A 21,572-nucleotide genomic window follows, 5' to 3' on the forward strand; every position below is an offset into this window, starting at 1 on the left:
TGGTCCCACAGCCGAACCTGCCCACCAGCCTTCCGTCCCTCCATTCTCAGTGGGTCCTCTCACACGAGGCCACTCACACCTGCAGGTTCTTCACAGCTCTAGGCCTCGCCTGGTCTCTCCTTGTAATCATTGCCACCTGGGAGATGCCTGTGGAATGGCAACACCACTGAGGTCACCTCCCTCAAGGTCAGCCCTCTGCAGTGTCCTGAGGGCAGTCAGACTCACCCTCTTTGCCCACCCCCTACTTTGTACACACTCCTATTTGCCACTGTCCCAAGGAAATGTGATTGCTTTTGGCCCACATGCTGACTGAGCCGCCTCTATGGAGTGCAAAGTCACCTTAATCTCAGAACCCCAGTACAGTGGGCGGAGCCAGGTGCCAGGGGCGCTGCACACTCAGTGGCCAGGGTGGCCCCCTTTGACCTGCCTTGCCTGTTTCCCTGCACCCATATACTCTCCCTCCAAAAGCTCTCAGCTTGGGGAGTGAACTTAAAATAAAAAGCACAAAGCCCTTCCACAAAGCGGCCTCACTAAAGGCGTTCCCGAGCTCACTGCTGACAACCTGCCACTCCATCAATATTTAAATTGCAGTCAGAAGGCCACTGGAAGAGAAGGGCTGACCTCCAGGCTGTAAGTTTCCCGAGAAAGTAAACGCTCACAAACGCTAGCAGGGCTAACGAAGGAGGCGTTACAGCGGGTTGTGCAGTTAACTGGACACCATCCCTGCATGCTGGCAGCAGCCTGGAGCATCCACGTCATCGTGGGCCCTGCTCTCTGACAGCCTCACTCCCTGACCAGGCTTCTCCACCTGGTGATTTTCTACTGCTGGATGTTCGGAATTCACTGACTGCCTTATGCCTCCACCGAGTCCTCTCTGGAGCGCAATTAGCTTGGGGAAGCTGACACTGCCACCAGGCGTTGCAGGCAGTGTCCCTGAGACTGTGCGTGTCGGCCTCATCCCCTCGGACACCCTAAAGACATGCACTGTGAAATGAACAAGTACTCTTTCCACGCCTGCACAGGGAATGTCGTCAGCCCACCTCCTGACGGGTGTCAGGCATAACGTGACAGGCCAGGAGGCCACACACACACAAACGCACCCCCTCAACCCTGGAGCGACACCTACTACATGCCATCCCGTCACCTCCAAGTCTGAGCATCCAAACACCTTTATGATGGGTGACTCTCTTCATCAATAATAAACCATCTAACATCTGTGAGTCCTTCAAGCTTAGTGTCCTTTTGTGCACATGAGCTCTTTATGTAGCTGAGACCCTGTGCTGTCAACAAACTTTTTAAAAAAAAATCAGTCCTGAAAATATCCAGAATCGGCCAGAAGGCCACAAGAAGCCACTGTTGGGCAGTCATGGTCACCGGCACAATCTGCACCCAGCAGCTCGGAGCCCAGGGAGCGGCCTCAGGGCTGCAGGGTCTGTGAGGACAGGTGTGGGCGAAACAAGTCAATATCTGGAATTCTCACTTACATTTATTTCACAAGTTTTTCAAGGGCTACGCAATACTGAGAAGTAATCGTTTCAACGTACTCTTTAATTGATAAACATTGAACAAGTCTGCTCAAAACACCCAAGGCCTACATAGATGTCCCTCTTATGGCAAAATACGGCAAGAAAAGAAAATAATAAAAACAAAATAAGTAACCTTTTGAAGGTCAGGCAAAAAGGTGTTTAGTGATCCAAATTCAGACAAAAACCAGTTCTTTCAGCAGATGAACAAATAGTTCCCTCTGCAAGTGACCCATTCTGGGATATTTGCACTGCCAGACATAACTCGCAAAGACAACCACCTAGGAAACGAAACCTAATGGAAAAAACCCAAGCTGGCCCCCAGGAGCCCGGGTCTGATCCCAAGGTGGAACTCCGGCTGTGTGGCTCTACCAAGAGGTGGCCAGGTCTGGTACCCCTTTCTTCATCACAGAAAGGAATATCCCTCACCACCCACCCCTCTCAGAAATGTTTTAAAGACCAAAAAAAAAAAAAGAGGTACACAGGCCTTAGAAGTACCCCCTATAAGCACAAGTCATCATTATTATTAGCTCAAAGATGGCCGGGCAAACAGGACTACAGAGTAGGGGGCTGGGGAGGAGGGAGGGCAGGAGCTTAGGGACAAGATGATCCCGTTCCTAATCTGAGGCCTCTGAAGCTGTCCGCCTGCCTGCTTTCTGGGAAGAAGTCCACAGTTGTTATCAGATTCTCAAAAGGTTAAGAGCCTTCAAGCCCCTCATTTCACCAATAGGAAAACTGAGGCCCAAGAGAATGAGATTTTCTTAGGCCTCAGGGTTAGTCAGGGAACGCCCCACACGGTCTCCACCCCCCCCACTCTCCCACTCCACTTTCGGGGAAGAGGGGTCACACAGACCTCAGACAGCTGGAGTGCGTTACACAAGCCACTGCACACGTGGCTTCTACATTACAGCAAAGTTTCTTTGTTTTTAAAGTTATGCGGGATTTATTAAAAGAGTATACTGCTCTTCCTTGCATTAAAAATTAATAATCTTATAATAAAAAATTTAGAGAACACAGCCATTTCTAGATTAACAAAGCAATTGCAATAGTTTGATTTATATCTTTCCACTTGTTTTCTTTCTAAGCATTTTAACACAGTTAGGAGTTATTATTTATAGTCCTGGCTGGTGTGACTCAGTGGATTGAGTGCTGGTTTGATTCCCAGTCAGGGCCCATGCATAGGTCGTGGGCCGGGTCCCCAGTTGGGGGCAAGTGAGAGACAACTACTCGATATTTCTCTCAAACATTGCTATTTCTCTCCCTTTCATTCTCCCTCCTTTTCCCTCTCTCTAAAAATAAATAAATAAAATCTAAAAAAAGAAATACAATTTAGTATATTCTTAGATAAAAATAGATAAATAATAAATCTTTTACTTATCTTTTGAGAGAGGGCAAAGCAGGGAGAAAAAAGGGAGGGAAATATAGATGTGCAAAACATGCATCCATCTGCTGCCTCCCCCACGCCCCCAGCCAGGGGCCTGGCCTGCAACCCAGGCACAGGCATGGGCCCGACCGGATCGAACCGGCAACCCTGTGGTCCGCAGGCCGGCACTCCACCCACTGAGCCACACCAGCCAGGGCTACATTATTTTTCAACTACAGCTGACATTCAATATTACTTTATATCAGTTTCAGGTTATAGCAAGTCTCTATTCTTATTTTCCTTCGTAAGGCTTCTAGCTGAGGTTTTTGATAGTTGAGTCTGCATTATACATTTCTGTATTCTCATCTGTCGAGTTCAGTGCCTGGAGACAGAAAACACTCCGATGATTTTTTAATACTGAAATTTTTTTTAAATTAAGTTTCTATAATATTATATGTTAAATACCTTTCAATTTTTTAAAATAACGATTTTATTCTAGGAAACAAAAAAAAAGACTAAATGGTGCTCTGTTTTATTAAGCAAACAGATAAATGTGTAATCATGGGAATAAATACAAGTCATTATATAATTAAATAAAAGAGGTTTTTGTTGTTGTTCTGTGTTTTTAATCAAAATACCAAAATTTGTGCTCTGAGATGGCGACTGTCCCTCAAATAGTCAGTCACCTTTGGACTCCACGTATGCCAAGAACACTGCATCGCACGGAACACTTTAAGACTTCTTTGTGCACTGTCTTCAATCAGCGGGCAGAGCCTAGGTATGGGAATACTAGGGAATCCCTTAGTACTGATACTAAACACTAAAGGAACTCCTACATAGCCATCCCAGGGACCACCCGGGAGCAATCAGGATGACGCTTTCATGTTGTGAAGGATCACTGCCAGGGCCAGACAGAAAGGCAGCTACCTGTGGAATGCAAACTGACGTCACAACTGAGGCATTACTGCTCCAGGTATGCAGCTGCACTTCCAAACAATCTAACTGGAAAAAAACTGAACCAGCACTATCACTCATGTGCAGGTGGTCATTGCGCTCATAATCTACAGGGTGGCCTCCGCTAAGCCAGTATTCCGATCTGATGGCAGATAAGGCAGGCCCAAGTCAGCTGGGAGGTCCAGGGGAGGGTGGCCAGAGAGCGCCTGGGAAATGCTAGCAGGATCTCTAAACACAAGGCGCCATTATTATTATTATTGAATCTGTGTAATCTTCTGATATTCCATAACGTCCTGCAACAACAGATGACCCCATCAGAAGCAGGAGGCCTGAACGTCATGCTCCTAACTGAATCTGTATGGACTTTGAAGTGAATAGAGAAGAAACAAAAAGTTTAAGGACAAAGGAACCTCAGCTCCCACCAGAAATTGGCCTGGCCACCAGAGATCTGGACTTGGACTTGGCTGGTGTCCAGGACCAGGGAAAGTCAACTTTATTTCCCAGAGGCAGAATATGTTCAAAACACACACATTGTTTTTTTTATATATGCATGCTTTTAGATTATTTCAACATTACGACCTCTTATACATTTGAGACTAAGAGTAATAAAGTTCCACTTCCTGAACAGCATGAGCTAAGAATGCCATTTCCATTCAAATGAGTTTTTATTCTTCTCCCAAAAAGTAAATAGAGTGCAGATCTAATCACTGATCTACTCCCCTGTGTTATGTTACTTTCCCAAGTAATAAATATCATCGGCCTAATGGCCACTTTCTTTAAAGCTTCAAGACAATTGTCACAAGGAAAACACACCGCAGGAAAGTTTCTGATGTCGTGGCCTCATATCTCAACTAGAACGACCTCACCAAAGAGACTGCCAAACTCTCACATTAAGTTTAAAGGCATACAGATGAGAGTTTCCCCTGTGAATCAAGAGAAACCCGAGTTGCACTGCCCGCCCCCACCCCCTTCGATGCCTCTATATAAGGAGGCTGCAGGCAGGCTTGTGATCAAGTGCAGTAAGAACGTTTGGGCAAGAATGGGAGGGCTGGCATTCAACAGCTGGCACCCACCTTGCCCTGGGCTCCAACCCCTCAGTCCTAGGAGGGTTAGAACAAAGCTTCAGCATATTCGGATAACTGCAAAGGGAGGAACCTAAGAGGACGGGAGGAAGGTGTGAGCTCACTGTCTGCAGCTTTAAATTCTTGGAGCTGGCCTCTCAATTTTCATCAGGATAGCCAGGGAGTGTTTGGTAAACAGTGTAATGAGTAGCCCTGGAGATTGTAAGCAGCCTACCCTCCTTAACCACAAAAACACAGGACGGTTGGGGTACCCAAAAGAAGACAAGATCCAGGGATGGCATACACCACCCCACCTGAAGGCTCCCTTCCCTCCTCCACTCAACCAGCAGCAGCATCCTCAAAGGCTGCAGCTGGGCGGGTCCCGGGGCGACAGCCCAGCCTGCTTCCCTGACCAATTGTGTCGGAAAAGATACCCGCGTGTCCAACCTTTTGGCGACTCTGGGCCACACTGGAAGAAGAGTTGTCCTGGGCCACGCATTAAATACACAAATACAACAAAAACTGATGACCAAAAAAAAAAAAGGTTTAAGTAAATTCACGATTTTGCCTTGGGCGGCATTCACGGCCATCCTGGGCCGCACGCAGCCCGCGGCCCCGGGTTGGACGCTCCACGGGGGGAGGGGGGCAGAAACCCCACGAACCACCGAAATCAGGCAGCAGAAATCGCACACTCTCCCACCCGGGCCCTCTCTGGATGCCAGGCAGGCTCGAGACCCCAGAGAGGGAGGCAGGACGCTCACGTTCTTCCGTAAATCAATGACAGTCTGGGAAAACTCAGAGGGGCAAACGGGCAAACGGCTCCAGGCTCTCCTGCCGGTCCCCGAAGCCCTGGGACCCGCTCACAGGGAAGGGCTTTGCGCCCGTCCAGAGCCGGGGCAGGGGCAGGGGGGCTGGGAAGGAAGGAAATGGAGAGCGGTCATCAAAGCGCCCCAAACGAGCGCATCCGCCTCTGTGTCCGGCCCGCTCTCTCCGCTCCCTCCCTCCAGGCCACCCTTGGACCGAGCCGAGCGCTCCCACAGGCGTTTCCCAGCCACACCCCTCCGCCGGCGGGTCTCCCCGGCCGCCCGCGCCTCCCCGCGCCTCCACCAGGGGACCTCGGCGCCCCGGCCTTCCCTCCCAACCGTGGCCCCCGCGCCTGCCTAAGTCGTTCCCGGCGCCGCCCGCGTCCCCTCGGCAGCACCCCTTCGACGCCCGCGGGCCCTGCTCCGGCACTTCTCCCTCCAGCGAGCCCCCACCTCGCGCCCCTCCGGCGCCCACTTTGCCTCAAGCCTACCCCAGGATCCTCCGGACCCCCGCCCCAGGTGTCCGCTCCGGCGCCCCCCTCGGCGCCCGCTCGGTCCAGAACACACCCCCTCCCACGGCGACAGGAAGTTCGCGCGCTGGCAGAGCGGCCGCAGAGGCTGCCCGCGGCGCGGGGCGCGGCGGCCTGACAGCGCGAGGGCCGCGCCGCCGACCAGAGCCCCCGCGGCCGCCCGAGCCTCCCCAACCGCCGACACGCGCCCCTCACCTCGGCCGCCGCTCGACTTCCGACCCGCCGCGCACCCTGCTCCGGCAGCGACCGCGTCTCCGGCTCCGGCTCCGACTCCGGCCCTCGCTCCCGCTGCGCTAACCGGCCCTGCCCTGACTCGCCGCAGCCACTTCTGCCGCCAGCGCCGAGCGCCCCGCCTCCTCCGCGCCCGCTGTGCTCGTCCCATTGGCTGCTGGGGGCAGGGCCCCACCCCACAGCCCTTTATGAGCATCTGATTGGGTTAAAGGAGAGCAGCAGCTCACGCCCCCCCAGAGCACAAAAATGGGCCTGCTTGGGCACCATTGGCGACTTCCCCTGTCAATCAAAGGGCATGTGTCTACTTAAGCGGCTGAGCGGGTTGCTGGGGTCACTCTCCCCGAATGACTTTGAGGTTGTGGTTCTCGGAGTTCGCTCAGTTCGTGGAACTACGGAGCTACAGGCTTACGGTTCTGCGGGCATCCAGGGGTGGGGAGCGCGGCACGACAACGCCGTATCTGACTAGGACTTTAGGGAAGACTTTCTGAAAGTTTCCTCTCCTAAGATACTCAGGAAGCCAATGTCATCAGAGCTTCCTCACACTCAGGCTGCTGGACCAGCTTAGTTTACATAGAGCAGAGGTGGGAGGGATGGTGGCGATGGTATGCACGCAAAGCCCAAGGGAGGGTCTGGGACACTGACACCAGGTAACTTTTGGGGGAGTAGCCTGGAATAAAGAGAGTAAACGGGCAGAGCCAGGATTAGACACCCAGGTCAGCCTGATCCCAGGCCTATACTGGTTTTACTTCACACCCTTGAAAATAATCACCAGGACAGTGTTACAAAACAGGGGGAAATGCTAAAAACATTAAAAGAAAAAGCCAGATATAAAATCCATGATGGTGGGAACTCTAAAACTGCTACTCCTGTGCCTGTGGGTAGGGACTGGAAGAGAAGCCACAAGAAAGAGTGGTTGTTCCCTTTCTAAACTATTCTGGTGCATTGTGCTTATGATAATAATTGAGAAAGAAGGAGAAAAAAAGGTACCATCACTCTGTGCCAGGACAAGTCAATGCCAAGAAGTCCCTGGCATTCTCCAGGACTCCACCCACTGGGACCACTCTGCTGTCCAAAAGACCTCTGGAGCATGTGTGCCGAACCCAGTCATCATCTGGGGTCTCCCAGGCCCCTGAGATCTGGGTAAAGTCCATGCACACCGCTATTCCACACCTTGTGAAGATCCAGAGTCCTTCCCGAAGTGTCTGAACAAGTGTCTGTCACCTCTGCCTCCAGCTTGCTGCTCTTCCCCAAGGTCTTCAGCATTGTCACCTTCTCCCTCTACACACAAACCCCTCTTCATACCTAGAACTGCAAGGCTAGCAGGGATCGATGGGGCCTGGATGCAGCTAAGAGACGTCGAGCCTGGCACTGCCCATCAACACAAGCCACCTCCTGAGGCTTTCTGGCCTCTTGGCCCAATAGGTCACTACCTGCCACATGACCCTCTTTCCTCTTCCCTTACTCTCAGGACAAAACCAAAGTTCCTCTCACTGTCTTGCGCACAGCAATTTGACACTGTTGCTGAACTCTCTGGGTCTCACCTTCTGTCCCAGCACCTTATCAGGGTATTTTTCCAAAGACAGCTCCCCTTTGCCAGCTGGGAACCAACTTTGATCCCCACAAACATTTCACAACATTACATCCAGCCTCCTTCCATCATATTCAAAGAAGCCTGGAGCCCAGTCCTGCGTCCTCCCCTTCCCCACTGAGGGGCCTCACACAAGTGTCTGCAGCCCTCTGCACCTCTGGGTCCCTATCTGTGACACGGGGTTGTGGTGAGGAATCCACAGGGCAAAGCAGGCGGAAGCGTGGAGGGCAGCTCTGGGCGCTCAGGTGAGTGCTCCATATCTGAGCGGTTAACGTGTGGTCACACTTTGTCAACTGCCACTTTGCTTCCTCTCTCCCACAGAATGTATCCATTGCCAGGGTCCAGAACCGAGGCTGACTGGGTCGGTCTTTTAAGAGCCATTTCCCAGCCATTTATGCTGTTAAGCAGCGAGCATAAACAGACAGCCCAGGAGGTCAAACCATACTTTCACAGAGAACAAACACTCTAAAAAAAAAAAATTAAAACATTCAGATATAGATGTATTGCTGGTAAAATATTCTTGTACAGTGGCACACATGATTCTTTCAAGGAAAAATATTAAAGTTTGCTGCAGACATTCACTCGATACTTAATTTCAGTGTGCAAGGCGGGGGCCGGGGCTGGGGGATTCCAGGAGGGATGAACCTGGGTCCTGCCTGGGCTCCTGGGAAGACTCTGCAGGACATAGTGTCTAGAGGAGCCGTAGGAGAGACCTCCCCCGGGAGGAGAAACCCTCCAGCAGGAGGGCAACAGTGTTGAAGGCAGTGGTATCTAACTGAACCCAGGTGGATCCAAGTCAGGAGAGCAAAGGCCCAGAGGCAAGAAATCCTGCTCCCCAAGGAGAGAGGAGTTCCGTTTGGCCAGAGCGTTGCTGACACCGGAACTGAGGGCACATGCCTGGGTTGCAGGCCAGGTCCCTGGTGAGGGACGCATGAGAGGCAACCACACATTGATGTTTCTCTCCCTCTCTTTCTCCCTCCCTTCCCCTCTCTCTAAACATAAATAAATAAAATCTTTTAAAATAAATAAATAAAATAAAAATGGGCAATTAGCCCTGGCTGGTGTGGCTTGTTGGTTGGGTGTGGTCCTGCAAACTGAAAGGTCGCCAGTTCGCTTCCCGGTCAAGACATGTACCTGGTTTGTGGGTTTGGTCCATGGTCAGGGCGCATTCATAAGGCAAATGATTGATGTTTCTCTCTCACATTGATGTTTTTTCCTCTCTCTTTCTCCCTCCCTCCCCCCTCTCTAAATAAAAAATAAAGTTTAAAAATAAATAAAAATTAAAAATTGTGATTAAAAAGACCCAAGACTATGTGCTGTGCACTGTTAACATTTACTGTGCATTTGGAGACACCAAAGCGTTAACCATTGAGGCCAGAGACATATATTTCTAGATACACCTTGGAATGGAGCTCTCCCCTGCCAAGTTGCGTAAAGATCTGAATTCCTTGTAAATGTGTCATTGATTAGGAAGCAATTACCCCAGCCTCCCTTGCTTTATTCTGTTTTGTTCTGTTCTGGCCTGAGCACGTCTGTTCACATAAAATTGTACTAACAAGTACACGGCTCCACTCGCATGCTGCGCCGTGCCACGTCCCACTCAGTGCCACTGGCAAAGACATGTAACCCTGGAGCCTGCTCCTGCCCAAAGTCGGCGGGATATGTTTACATCATTTGGACATTTCCCAAAGTGGGCATTTCCAGGACACCCTACACTGGGATCACCCCATTTCCCACAAGTTTCTCAATTGGTTCTTACTCATCAGGCATTTTGAAAGCACTGTTCTGGAAAGATACTTCTAATTTTTACTAAGTGGAAAAGCTCTTTCTGAGGGGTTAGGGTTACAGTGTTGCCATCAGTGCCAAAGTAGAACAAGTGTCAACAACAAAACTGCTACATTAAACTGAGTGTTTGAAACTTTGAATGAAGACCAATAATGTGCAGGCTTTAGGCGATACATTGTAAAGTATTTTCTGTCATGAGGTGAAGATAGAAACTTCCTCAGGAACTTCTTCCTTGGTCCCTGAAACCCCAGAGGATAAGGAGGTCCTGGAAGGCAGGAGAGATTCCATTCTGAATGCAAGTCTCATCTTACACTTTGTCCGCTCCTGAATCAGATAAATTGAAGGTCATCCTGTGATTGTAGAACAAGATATTTGTTATCATGTGCAACTGTTTCTGGGAATCCAGATTTCCTTGCTACATTAGATACTGAAGGCTAATTTTTTCTTTTAAAAAATAGCAACAGTCTCAAAATGTACATTCATCAAAACAGTGACTTTGCTCTTATTGGCTCAATTTATAACAAAGGAATGTTAATAAGCTTGAACTTAGAAGTGGTTCACCAATGTTTACATTATAAAATAAACATACACTAATAAAACGCTGCTATTGATTACATATAAGTTGTCATAACAAGTGGGAAGCCATCAAGGGCTGCTCTTGGCCCCCAGTCCAGCTGTTTCCCAAGGTCCTGCTGACCAAGAGGGACCTTGTCCCTCTGTGTATCTGTGCCTGACTTGTTGAATCACCATCTGTGCGACATTGGACAGAGGCTCTGCCTTGGGGGATGAGCAATGCCTCACTGGGGTGGTTGGAGGACTTCTGGGTAAGATGACCGTGGGCTCTCCCCTCAGCCAGGGCCAGGGCTCTATGTAGCTCAATGTCACCCTCACAGCAGTAGCACAAGAAGCAGCGGTGAAGGTCAGACTTCCACAGACACCCCCACTCTCTGGTTAAATGTTTAACTCCATCCTGGTCACTTCCTGGTGTCAGAAAAAAGGAGAAGGAGAGGCTGAGCAACACAGTCCCAGTCTTATCTTTTGTTAAAAGGGCTTTTGTTTCCAACAATTAGGAAAGATTAGCCTTACTGATTCTGTGTACTTTTTTTTTTTCTTTGTTTTTGGTTTCATTTTAATAGACTTTCTCTTTTAGAGCAGTTTTAGTTTAGAGCTTTGGGCAAGTCACCTCACTCCTTGGCCTTAGTGTCCTTGTCCTTGTCTAGACAGGGGAATGAGGGCTCACCACTACTGGTGTGTGTGAGGTGGGGATTGAGTGTGGTGATAGATGAATCATTTGCACAGTGCCTGGCACACAGTAGGTGCTCACTCCATTGATGCTGGTATGGCCTTCACTATCACACACGTGCTCACCTGAGCCACCTCTTGGGCGGTGAAAGGGAGAGTGAGTAGGTGACATGCTTGGCAGGCCCCAGTGGACATGCTAGTTCCCACTCCTTCTGTACTCCCTGCCCCAAGAGGGGCAGAGCTAAGGGTGCTACTCCTGAGACGATGAGTTTCAGGGGAGGTGGACTTCCAGCTCAGTTTGACACCCAGCTTACTGGCATTATCACCCACGGAGGAACGTGGGCACCTTCTCTCCGCCTCACAGGCCGCCCCACCCGGCTGCCTGCATTCCCACTCCCACGGCCCTCTGCTCCTCCCAGGCCCCATTCCTGCCCTACCTCAGCTCCTCTTCCCCACTTCCCTCTGCAGGAGCCTCCAACCGGGTCTGAGGCCCATCAAACCCACCCTCCCACCCGAACAGCCCCACATGAAGTTAAAGCAACTCCCCTGCCCAGTGGACTGCCCGGGGTCACCCACTTTCTCTCCTCTCTAGGTCTGGTCAGCAGATAATAGATCAAGCCAGAGGCTGCCAGGGTGAGTTACAGATGGGTTTTTATTTTACTTTATTTATTTATTTTTAGGGAGGGGGAGGGAGGGAGAAAGAGAGAGAGAGAGATACTGACACATTCTGTAAGAGGTACATTGATCAGTTGCCTCTCGCACGCCCCAACTGGGGACTCGGCCAGCAACCCCGGCATGTGCCCTGACTGGGAATCAAACCAGTGACCCTTCAGTTCACAGACCAGCACTCAGTCCACTGGTAAGCCAACCAGAGTGGGTTACAAATGGTTTTGAATAATCTGAACTAAAGCTTTTCTGCTTCAGGTGCATGAATGATGAACAGGTCAGAATGGGTGGTCAGCAGGTTAATGGGCATGGGGGCGACAATTTGCCACTGAAGTGCAGTATTGGGCAGGCAGCGGGGAGCAATTGGCAAAGGGGCATGTGGAGCATTCAGGACCAGAGCATCAAAGCCAGAAGATCCCAAGGTCTGAGCAGGTGAGGTAGCAGAGGCCCAGGGCAGTCAGGGGAGTTGTCAAACTTTGCCAGCCATCGGGGCCAGGGGCTCCTCTTACACTCGGGCCTCCTGGCTCCTTCTGCAGCATCCTTCCCCTCCCTGGGATGTTGCAGGCTATTTCCAGGCGCCTGGTCTGTGATATCCTCACACTAGTCCCCATGCCCTCTCCCACGTCCTTGTATTGGCTCCCACTGTCCCCCCTCTTTGCTAACATGCCCTCCCAGATATTCTGCTTTGAAACCCTCCTCAGTGACTCTCCCTGTGACACGGCAGGCACATGCCACCAGGCACCTAAGCATGAGTGAAAAATACACATTCCCCTGGCTGGTGTGGCTCAGGGGGTTGAGCATGGGCCTGTGAACTGAAGGGTTGCCGCTTTGGTTCCCAGTCAGGGCACATGCCTGGGTTGCAGGCCAGGTCCCCAGTGAGGGGCACGCGAGAGGCAACCACACATTGATATTTCTCTGCCACTCTCTCTCCCTCCTTTCCCTTCTCTAAAATAAATACATAAAATCTTTTAAAAAAGAAAAATATACATTCCCCACCTCCAAGCAACCCATTCTGGGTGGGGATTAGGGGGAGTAGAGGGAGCAGAGGAGGCAGGCTGTGAGTAAGGCTCCAGAGGCGCCCCAGCAGTACACTGGAGGGTCCTGGAGGGCTCCTGAGAAAAGCAGAGTTTGAGCAGATCCCCAAACATAAGCTGGACTTGGAAGGTCACATTTGAGGGGCAGGTAATGGGGGCAGAAGGGCTGTGGGCCTGAGGTCGAGCATAGGCAGATCCCTGAAGGCCATCGGCAAACAGCTATCCTTAGAGCTCCAGTCCAAGGTCAGGGGTAGCAGCCAGCCAGGGCTGAATCCAGCATGCCAACAAGTTCTTTGTGGCCATTCTCTAGGCATCTGGGTCCTGGCCGCTCCTGGGTGGCCTGGGGTGCTGGAGAGCAGGGCTGAGGCCTCCTCCCACTGTCCCTTCTGGACCCACCCTTCCTGTTGTGACAACTCTATTCTCTGTGCGACTGGTTCCAGCCTGTGGCTCGGGTTTCAGATTGCAGCACGTGCACTCATTGAGGCCGCCGGGAGTATCATGTGGGCACAGGAGAGCCGTCTGCCCATCCGCCCGCCCGCCCAGCCTGGGTTAATTACAGGTCACGGCAGTCTGGTTGTGCGCCCAGACAGCGGGCACCCAGAGCCAGGCCCTCCGAGGGGCCAGGCCTGGGCGCCAGCCTCCTCCTGCTCTCTCAGGCTATCTGTGGGGCCGCCTTCGCTGAGCTACTGGGGCTGAACTGGCTCTGGCTTCCCCCGCTCCCAGTAGCCATCAGGGCTGCCACCCCAGTGACTTCCCTCCATGGCAACAGGCCCGTGATGATGCCTTATACATGGCAACTCCGGCTTCCTCACGATAACCCCACACTTCACTTGGGGAAACTGAGGCTCAGACAGATAAAGTGACTTATCCAAGGTCATACTGCTCTTGTCTGGCTCCAAAGCCATGCTCTTTGCACTAGCTCATACCATTCTAAGTGTCCCAGTGGAGAGGGCATGGGGACAGCAGAGGTCACATCCCTGGCCAGTATGCCCAGGCCTGGGGCCTCCCTGAGCTGGGCCTTGGAGCCTGCCTGGACGTTGGAGGCTGCTTGAGGCACCTGCTCTATGACACTCTCTCCCGCCTCCTTGCATCGGCTCCCACCGCCCTCCCTAACCGCTAACATGCCCTCCCGGACCCATGTTGCTGCTCCTCCTTGGAGACCTTCTCCGTGACTCTTCGAGGAAGACCTCTCAGGCCACCCTCTCCTTCTTTGGAAATGCAGGCCTGACCCAGGACTCCTCACGCCCCAACGGCCACCCAATCCACAGCTTGAGAACACTGACCACATCCCCTGTGTGTGAGCTCCTCCGCCAGGCCAGCCCATCACATCACCCAGCGTGAGAGGGGACTCAGCTCCCGCCTCCTTGGCTCTTCCTGGGGCTCAGGCCTGTGGGGAAGGAAGACAGGGGTGACAGAGAGGACAGAGGCACAGTGTCCAAAGGAGGGGAACCTCTTCAGTGCTGAAGATAAAAAAGGGGTGACTTTTTTCAGGGCAGTTTTAGGTTTACAGAAAAATTGATCTGAAAACACAGAGTCCCCACTTATTGCGTTCCTCTCCTCCCCGCCATAGTAGCCCCTGCTATTCACATGGTAGTGAGTTGCATTTGTTACAACTGACGGGCCCAGGGGAGGGCATGATTGATGACGAAGCCCACAGTTTGCATCAGGCTCCGGTCTTTCTGTTGTACCTCCTGTGGGTTTTGACCAATGCGTAATGACACGTGTCCATCTCACTGTGTCACACAGAATGGTTTCACTGCCCTAAAAATCCTCCGTGTTCTGCCTACTCTCTCCTCACCCCGCCCTCAGCCCTTGGCAAGCACTGAGCTTTTCATTGTCTCCATACCTTTGCCTTTTCCAGAGTGTCGTATTGTTGGAATCATATAGAATGTAGCCTTTTCAGGTTGGCTTCTTTCACTTAGTGACATGCATTTAAGCCTGGATGGGCCACAGTGTATTTATCCATTCAGCCATCAGAGAATATCTCCGTGGCTTCCAAGTCTTGGCAATTATGAATAAAGCTGCTATAAACATTGGTGTGCAGGTTGCGCGCGCGCGAGCGCGTGTGTGTGTGTGTGCGTGTGGACATAGATCCTCAGCCCGCTTGGGTGAAAACCAAGGAGCGATTCCGTCTTTTTCAATGAGCAGTCATCTGTACTGACAGCCTCTCATGTCAGAATTATGAGCACGGAAACAGCCCCTGTGAGAAATTTGGGTAAATCTGTGAGGAGCTTGGAGGAAATGGTTTGAGGCCAACAGACCACATTCAAGCCATGGAAAGGCAGGAGGATTTGGCGGGAGGAGAGAGGGGTGGGAGGGGTAAGTGCAGAACACCAGCTGACTGGCCAGGTGCCATCATGGAGGCCTGAAATGTCGAGAGCAGGCAGAGGACAGTGGCAGGGGCTGTGTCCAAAGATGCTTCAGCCGTGGTTGATGTGGCTCAGTGGGTTGAGTGCTGGCCTGCAAACCAAAGGGTCACTGGTTCGATTCCCAGTCACAGCACATGCCTGGGTTGTGGGCCAAGTCCCCTGTTAGGGGTGTGCAAGGGGTAACCACAGACTGATGTTTCTCTCCCTCTCTTTCTTCCTCCCTTTCACCTCTCCCTAAAAATAAATAAATACAAATCTTTTTTAAAAAATAGATGGTTTAAAGCCTTAAGGACATGGTGCATTAACTGGGTGGGCCTTGGGCATGGGCAGGATGTCAGCAAGTGGATGTGAGCAGGGAAGAGCACTCTGGGATGGAGGAGCAGTGTGAGCTGGGGTCAAGGCAGGACTGTGAGGCGGGCATGGGGGCACAGGTGGCTGTGAACACACCTGCAAAGGGGAAAGAAGCTCCAGGCCAGGAGACAGGCAGGCCAGGCTCAGGTGGGGAGTTTATGCTCCAGACGCTCCCAGCTGAAGGGATTCCTGGGTGGCTATTGGATGACATTTTCCATTTTTCTCCTGTTTCTTTTCTTTCTTAAAGCCTTTCTGTTTGGGCTCACCTGCCCTGAGGCATGAGACACAGCACCCTCCCCACCGGAAGTGGGTGCCATGCCACCACGACACCCCCCTCCCAGGATGTCATGGATGTGACTCAGCCCTCACCCTGAACAGGGCTCTGCCAGCCCCGAGCACACCCTCCCTTGGCACTCACCCATGTTCTTGCCCCACCAACTGGTCTTCCCTTCTCTGCCAGCCGGCAGGCGGGACCTGGACCTGCCTGCCCAGGGACAGAGGGAGTAGAGGAGGGGACCAAACAACAAAGAAAGATGCTCACCTGGCTGGGAGGGATGACCGTCACCCTCATGTCACCATGCACACCAAGGGGGCAAGGAGTCGCCCTCAGAGCGGCGAAGGAGCCAACCCAAGATCACATAGCCAGTAAAGTGGGCCAGGGTCCGCCCAGGGGCCTGGGCTCCGAGCAGGGCTTTGAAGCCCCAGGCTCATTGAGCACCTACTGCCCCCCGGACACTGGCCTGGGCACTGGGGTACCCCGGTGAGTGAGACGACCCCTGCCCGCAGGGGCATATATCCTGAGGGAGGGAGGGACACTCAAGCAGTCAGCAAGAGAACAGAAAGTTCTCTCTCAGGACCATGGAGCCTGGCCTCTCCCTGCAGCCCACGCTCCATGCCCCAGGCTCACCACTCTCCCCTCCCTGCACCCTCAAATGGCTCTTCACTTCCCCAGACTCACTAGGTGAAAATTCTCAGTCACCCCTGAAAGTTGGGAAAAACTTCGATTCCTAGAAGCTCACAGGTGGAAAGGCCCTACCAGCCACCTGTTCCACCCTTCTTTCTGACCTGTCCTCCCCACCACGCCCTGGGGGTGGCACTCCCAGAGACAGGAGGCTCACTGCCTCATCACGGGAACCATTCTGCACAGAGAGAACGCCACCAGGAAGGTCCTCCCTACACCGAGCAAACATGTGCCTCCCCATCCCTGCTGCTGGCCGCTGCTCCGGGTCCTGCGCTCTGAAACACCCCAATTCCATGTTATCCCTCATCCTCTCATAGCCCTCTGCCCGCCCCCCCATCCTCTCTTCTGGAGGATAAATATCTTCAGTGTTTCCACCTTCCCTCACACGCCATCTGGTCACACTCCGGCCTGTCCGTTCCTGCCACTGTCTGCCACGCTGACACTGTCCAGAAAAGTGCCACCGCATGGCCATCAAGTGCCCCTGGGGGACCAGGACAGAAGGCCACCCTGACCTTAAGTTCTGCCTTATCTCAGCTGGCGGGGGGGGTGGATGGCAAAGGCCCAGGCAGGCAGCAGGAGCTGTGCAGGTCTCGGGGGAGGACAGCCACAAGCAGGCAGACACCTGAGGCTCCCTCGGTCGGTCATGCAGTGCCCGCTGCACGCGGGACGAGTGCCAGGCAGGCGCCGTGGCGGTTTTGCAGGGAAGGAAGTAAAAAAAGCGAATAAACGCTTAACTAATATAAGTTCAGATAGCAGCAATGCTTTGGGGGAAAAAAACAGAAACAAAAATCAAAAAAACAGTTTATTTAAAAATTTTAAAAAACCAACCCCACAAAGATCAAGGGGAAGAGAATTCCAGGTCAAGGGCATGGCCAGTGCAAAGGCCCTGAGGCAGGAAGGAGCATGGCACACTCAAAGGCCACTGCGGCTCCAGCAAAACAAGCCAGGGCAGGGGAAGAGTGCAGTGGGAGGTGAGGCTGGAAAGGCCGGGAGCTTGAGCTTATTCGCAGTTCCAGGGTGTGTTCCTCTGGAGGGCATTAGACCTCACATGTGACCCGACTTACGCTTTCAAATTTAAGGGGAAGGGAAGACCAGTGTGGACAAGAGCTACCGGCAAAGCCTTCATGGAAGCCACTGAAACCTTCTACCACAGAATCAGAGAAAAGCCGCAATCTCCCATGGGCACTGGAAAATTTACTCCTGTAAAATGGCTTCCCTGGCTGGTGTGGCTCAGTGGACTGAGCACCGGCCTGTGAACCAACAGGCCGCCAGTTCGATTCCCAGTCAGGGCACAGGCCTGGGTTGCGGGCCAGGTCACCATTTCGGGGTGCGTGAGAAGCAACCACACACTGATGTTTCTCTCCCTCTCCTTCTCCCTCCCTTCCCTCTCTCTAAAAATAAATAAATAAGATCTTTTTAAAAAAGACAGACGAAGAAGGATATAGGGAAATTCCCACTGCTGTGGGAATGTGAAAAGGTGCAGTGGCTTTGGAAAATAGTTTGGCGGTTCCTTAAAAAGTTAGACATGTATTTACCAGTGACCTGGCAATCTCAGTCCCGGAAATCTGCCCGAGGGAAATGAAAATGTTTCTGCACATAAAGACTCGTACGCAATGCTCATAGCAGTGCCACTCACAACGGCTAATAAGTGAAAAGAATTCCCTTGTCATCAGCTTGGTGACGGGTGGATGGCACAGGCAGATGGCACGGGCGGGTCTATGGAAATGCTGACCCACACTGCAACATGCGTGGGCCCACAAACATGATGCTAACTGAAAGAAGCTAGATGCAGAAAAACGCATTATTGGCCCTGGCTGGTGTGGCTCAGTGGATGGAGCACTGGCCTGCAAACTTAAAGGTCACCGGTTCCATTCCCAGTCAGGGCACGTGCCTGGGTTGCAGGCCAGGTCCCCGGTTGGGGGGGTGTGAGAGGCAGCCAATCAGTGTTTCTCTTGCACATCGATGTTCCTCTCCTCTCTTTCTCCCTTCCTTCCCCACTCTCTAAAACTAATTTTTTTTAAAAACCCCACATATTGTAGGGTACCATTTATATGAAATGGCCCAAAAAGCCAAATCTCTGGAAACAGAAAGGAGATGAGTGGTGGCCGGGGGCTGAGAGCAGGATGGGGAGTCATTGCAAACGGGCACGAGGGATCTTTTGGGGGATGGAAATGTCCTAAAAGTAGATCGCGGTGGTGGTTGTGCAACTCTGTACATTTGCAGAAGAGTCACTGAATTGTACTCTTGAGTTGTACCCCTGAGCACGTGGCAGTGCTTCCTTAATCTGAGCATCAGGCAGACACACCCCTGTGGGCAGCCTTTGCTGGTGGCCCCCATCACCTCCCCCCAGCGGGGCTCAGCTCCCTCCAGGCCTCCCCTTGAGGTGGGGGTGGGGGCTGTCCTCCCTCTCAGCATTTCTTGCCCTCCTTTGGGACCGTTCCCTTCGCTTGTCTCTCCTCTCTAGACTGAACTCCGGGAAGTGAGGACCCGCCTGCCACCCATCGCTGAGCTCCAGCCCTGGTGCTGGTCAGACAGCTGATGCTCCTTCAGTCCTGGGCGATTGAACGGAAAAGCAGGGGATTCTGCCAGCTGGGGAGGGGCTTCTCCCGGAGCACCTGAGTTCGAAGAAGAGTTTGCCTATAAGCCAGCTTCCCTACAGACGTACTTTAAATCTTATTCCGCAAGTTCTGACGTCGTTTTAACTAGTCCAAGACTCAGGAACTGAAGCAAACCAGTGACTCTCTCACTATTCGGCCATGCTGTCGGAGAGTATAAATCCATAACCACGTAGCAACAGGACCTCACCGAACTGCTCCTGCAAAGAACTTCCCTTAAAGTGACCTTGCTAAGTTTACTTAATTCTACTTTCAAGGCGTGAACCCCTTTTACAATCTGCCCCCTGCTGGGCAGCTGAGACTTGCTCCTGGCTCTGAAGATCTCCCTCCCCCAGGTGTGGGAAGCCACCCAGCCTCAGAACCCCACCTAAGTTCACACCCTCAGCACTTCACTGCTAGGCTTCCTTCCAGCCCCTCCCCACCTCCACCTCGTTCATCCTCTGAACAACCCCCGAGAGTCACAGCTCTAAGAACACCAATCTTGTCCCTGTACTCCTCAAAAACACTCAATGGCTTCCTAGTGCCTATGGAATTTGCCCAGATTCTTTGGTCTTCATAATCTGGCCTGGAACCATCTTTCTGAAATGACCCCCCAGGAGGCCGCACCCTGCCCTGGGAAGAGCCAGGTGGGCAGTCACAGGCACCAGGTCCCAATGCAGCCTCTGCCCCTTCATACCTGTGTGACCATGGGAAGCCCCTCTCCCCGCCATGAAGGACTGGGCAGCCTCCCAGGGCTCTCAAATTAGGTGCTGAGAGCCGTTTGCTTGTTTGTTTTTTTTTAATTTAGTAGGCCCTCATGGCTCTGTGGGAAATGTAATTTGTAAAGGTTAAGTAACCACACCGTTGCCGTGGCCCGCAGCAGTGCCTAGGCCTGCCTGGGTCTCCCCAGCCTTGCAGCGAGAAAGGCGGGGTGTCCCTGTGGGGGTTGCCCAGGCCCAAGCCAGCTGCCACCAGCTCCCTCCCGGTTATCACACCCCCGCTGCACTCCCCCCCGCCCCCATGACTGAAGAGGAAGACGCACTTACCTGTCATCATCCAAGGTCAAACAGGGGCCTCTGCTGACCCTGGGGAACAAGGCAGCCTTAAAACTCAGCCACGTCAAAGCCAGTGAAACTTCCCACGTGAAATCGCTCAAGGGTCTCATATCCTCCTGTTCTCCCCTCGGAGACGGCCAGGAGCTCCCCTGTGGGTGAGCAGGGCCTGAGGACCCCTTGGTGCCCAGAGGGAGAGCACCCTAGGAGCCCTGGGCTCAGTAAGAGGGTGTTAGAGGGCTTCCTTTGGGTGCTGGCGTGTGCTGGGCGAGGTGGGGGGGTCTGAGGAGGCGGCTCTGCTCTGGATTGGATGCTCTCAGAAAGGGAGTGATTCCACCAGCAGGTGCCTTAATGACCCTCCTCTGCAGGGCGAGCAACCTGGGGCCAGGCCTCAGCTGGGACCAGTGGAACAGCAGGCTCTCTGGCAGCCTCGACCGACCAGGGAGGTTGGACGTTTCTGTGACCTGGACGGTGCTCACGCTGTCTGCATCCACGTAACACCAAGCTGGAGGGCCAGGCCCGTCCTGCAGGTCAGGAATGCTTTCTCCCCTCTGGGACACAGCCGAGGACAGAGTCCACCAGTTGCTGTCCCTCCAGCTGGAACAGCCCCGGTGCCCCTGTGACCCCATTTCAGATGTCTCTCCCTCACCTCTCAGTAGCTAACTGATGTCTTCGGACCATCCCAGAGCCTAAGGGCTGGAGACCAAAGGTGCAGGGGGTAGCCCCAGTGCCCTGCCGTGTGTGTGGGTGGCTGGGAAGCACACTCGGAGCTCCAGGCCAGTGCACCGTTCCAGCCAGAGTGGGACTCCGAGCTGAGACGCCAAGTCTGCCCAGGATCCCCAGCCACCACCGGGGAAACCCCAGCAGGATAGCCCTCCAGCCTCCTCTCCCCAGGAGGCCTTCCGGCAAGCCCAGGTGCACTCTCCAGAAAGGCAGCTCCAGGGGCAGGGGACAGGGAGGCCTGGAAGCCCGGGTGGGCGGGGTATGAGGATCAGGGGTGACGGGAGACCAAAGTCCAGAAGACTCGGTTCCTAACTGGAATAAAGGATGAGGGAGAGGCTGGTCCTGAATCAGATGCGAGAGGCACTAAAGCACCAGGCGTATGTGCATATGTACTCGCTGCAGGGGTCCCGTCACCGTCGTCACTGGGGACGACCTAGAAATAAAAGGCCTTTCAAGTGAGAGACAGCAAGCATTTATTGGAGATCAATCATAATAGCTATTCTGGGACCACCAATTCAGGCAGAAAACAAAACAGTTTTGCAACTGGGAGGCAAAGGCAAGGGGTGTTTACGTGAAGGGGAAGGGACAGCGACATCGATAGAAGGCAGCACTTCTGTCTGTACAGATAAGCTAACACAGTGACACTAATTCTAAACAATCTTTAAAATGTTCAGCCCCCTCCAAAAAAAAGCATAAAAAATGTTTCAATCCAGTAGTCATCAGTCCGTAGTCATGGTTCCCG

At 52.8% G+C, this 21,572-nt stretch overlaps 1 protein-coding gene and 1 long non-coding RNA gene across 7 annotated transcripts in view; both read right to left on the reverse strand.

The window, feature by feature from the left end:
* PACSIN2 (protein kinase C and casein kinase substrate in neurons 2) overlaps positions 1–6,581 on the reverse strand; it is a 116,026-nt gene extending 109,445 nt beyond the window's left edge. For 4 of the 5 annotated variants that reach the window (XM_053919655.2, XM_053919654.2, XM_053919653.2 and 1 more), the window contains exon 1: positions 6,430–6,581. The gene's annotated coding sequence lies outside the window, so the exon portion shown is untranslated. The remainder of the gene's footprint in view (positions 1–6,429) is intronic. The other variant, XM_053919651.2, reaches the window with a different exon arrangement.
* A 2,799-nt stretch (positions 6,582–9,380) lies between these two features.
* On the reverse strand, positions 9,381–20,349 carry LOC139440809 (uncharacterized). 2 transcript variants are annotated; one of them, XR_011651056.1, is made up of 4 exons: positions 20,102–20,349; positions 18,953–19,076; positions 14,064–14,167; positions 9,381–10,188 (listed from the first exon to the last, which is right to left on the reverse strand). It is a non-coding gene; the product is annotated as an uncharacterized lncRNA (long non-coding RNA). The 2 variants fall into 2 exon arrangements; XR_011651057.1 differs by lacking the exon at positions 9,381–10,188 and adding an exon at positions 10,196–10,819.
* Positions 20,350–21,572: the final 1,223 nt, after the last annotated feature.

Source organism: Desmodus rotundus, chromosome 3 (genome assembly GCF_022682495.2).
Source record: "Desmodus rotundus isolate HL8 chromosome 3, HLdesRot8A.1, whole genome shotgun sequence".
In the NCBI taxonomy this organism is placed as follows: Eukaryota; Metazoa; Chordata; class Mammalia; order Chiroptera; family Phyllostomidae; genus Desmodus; species Desmodus rotundus.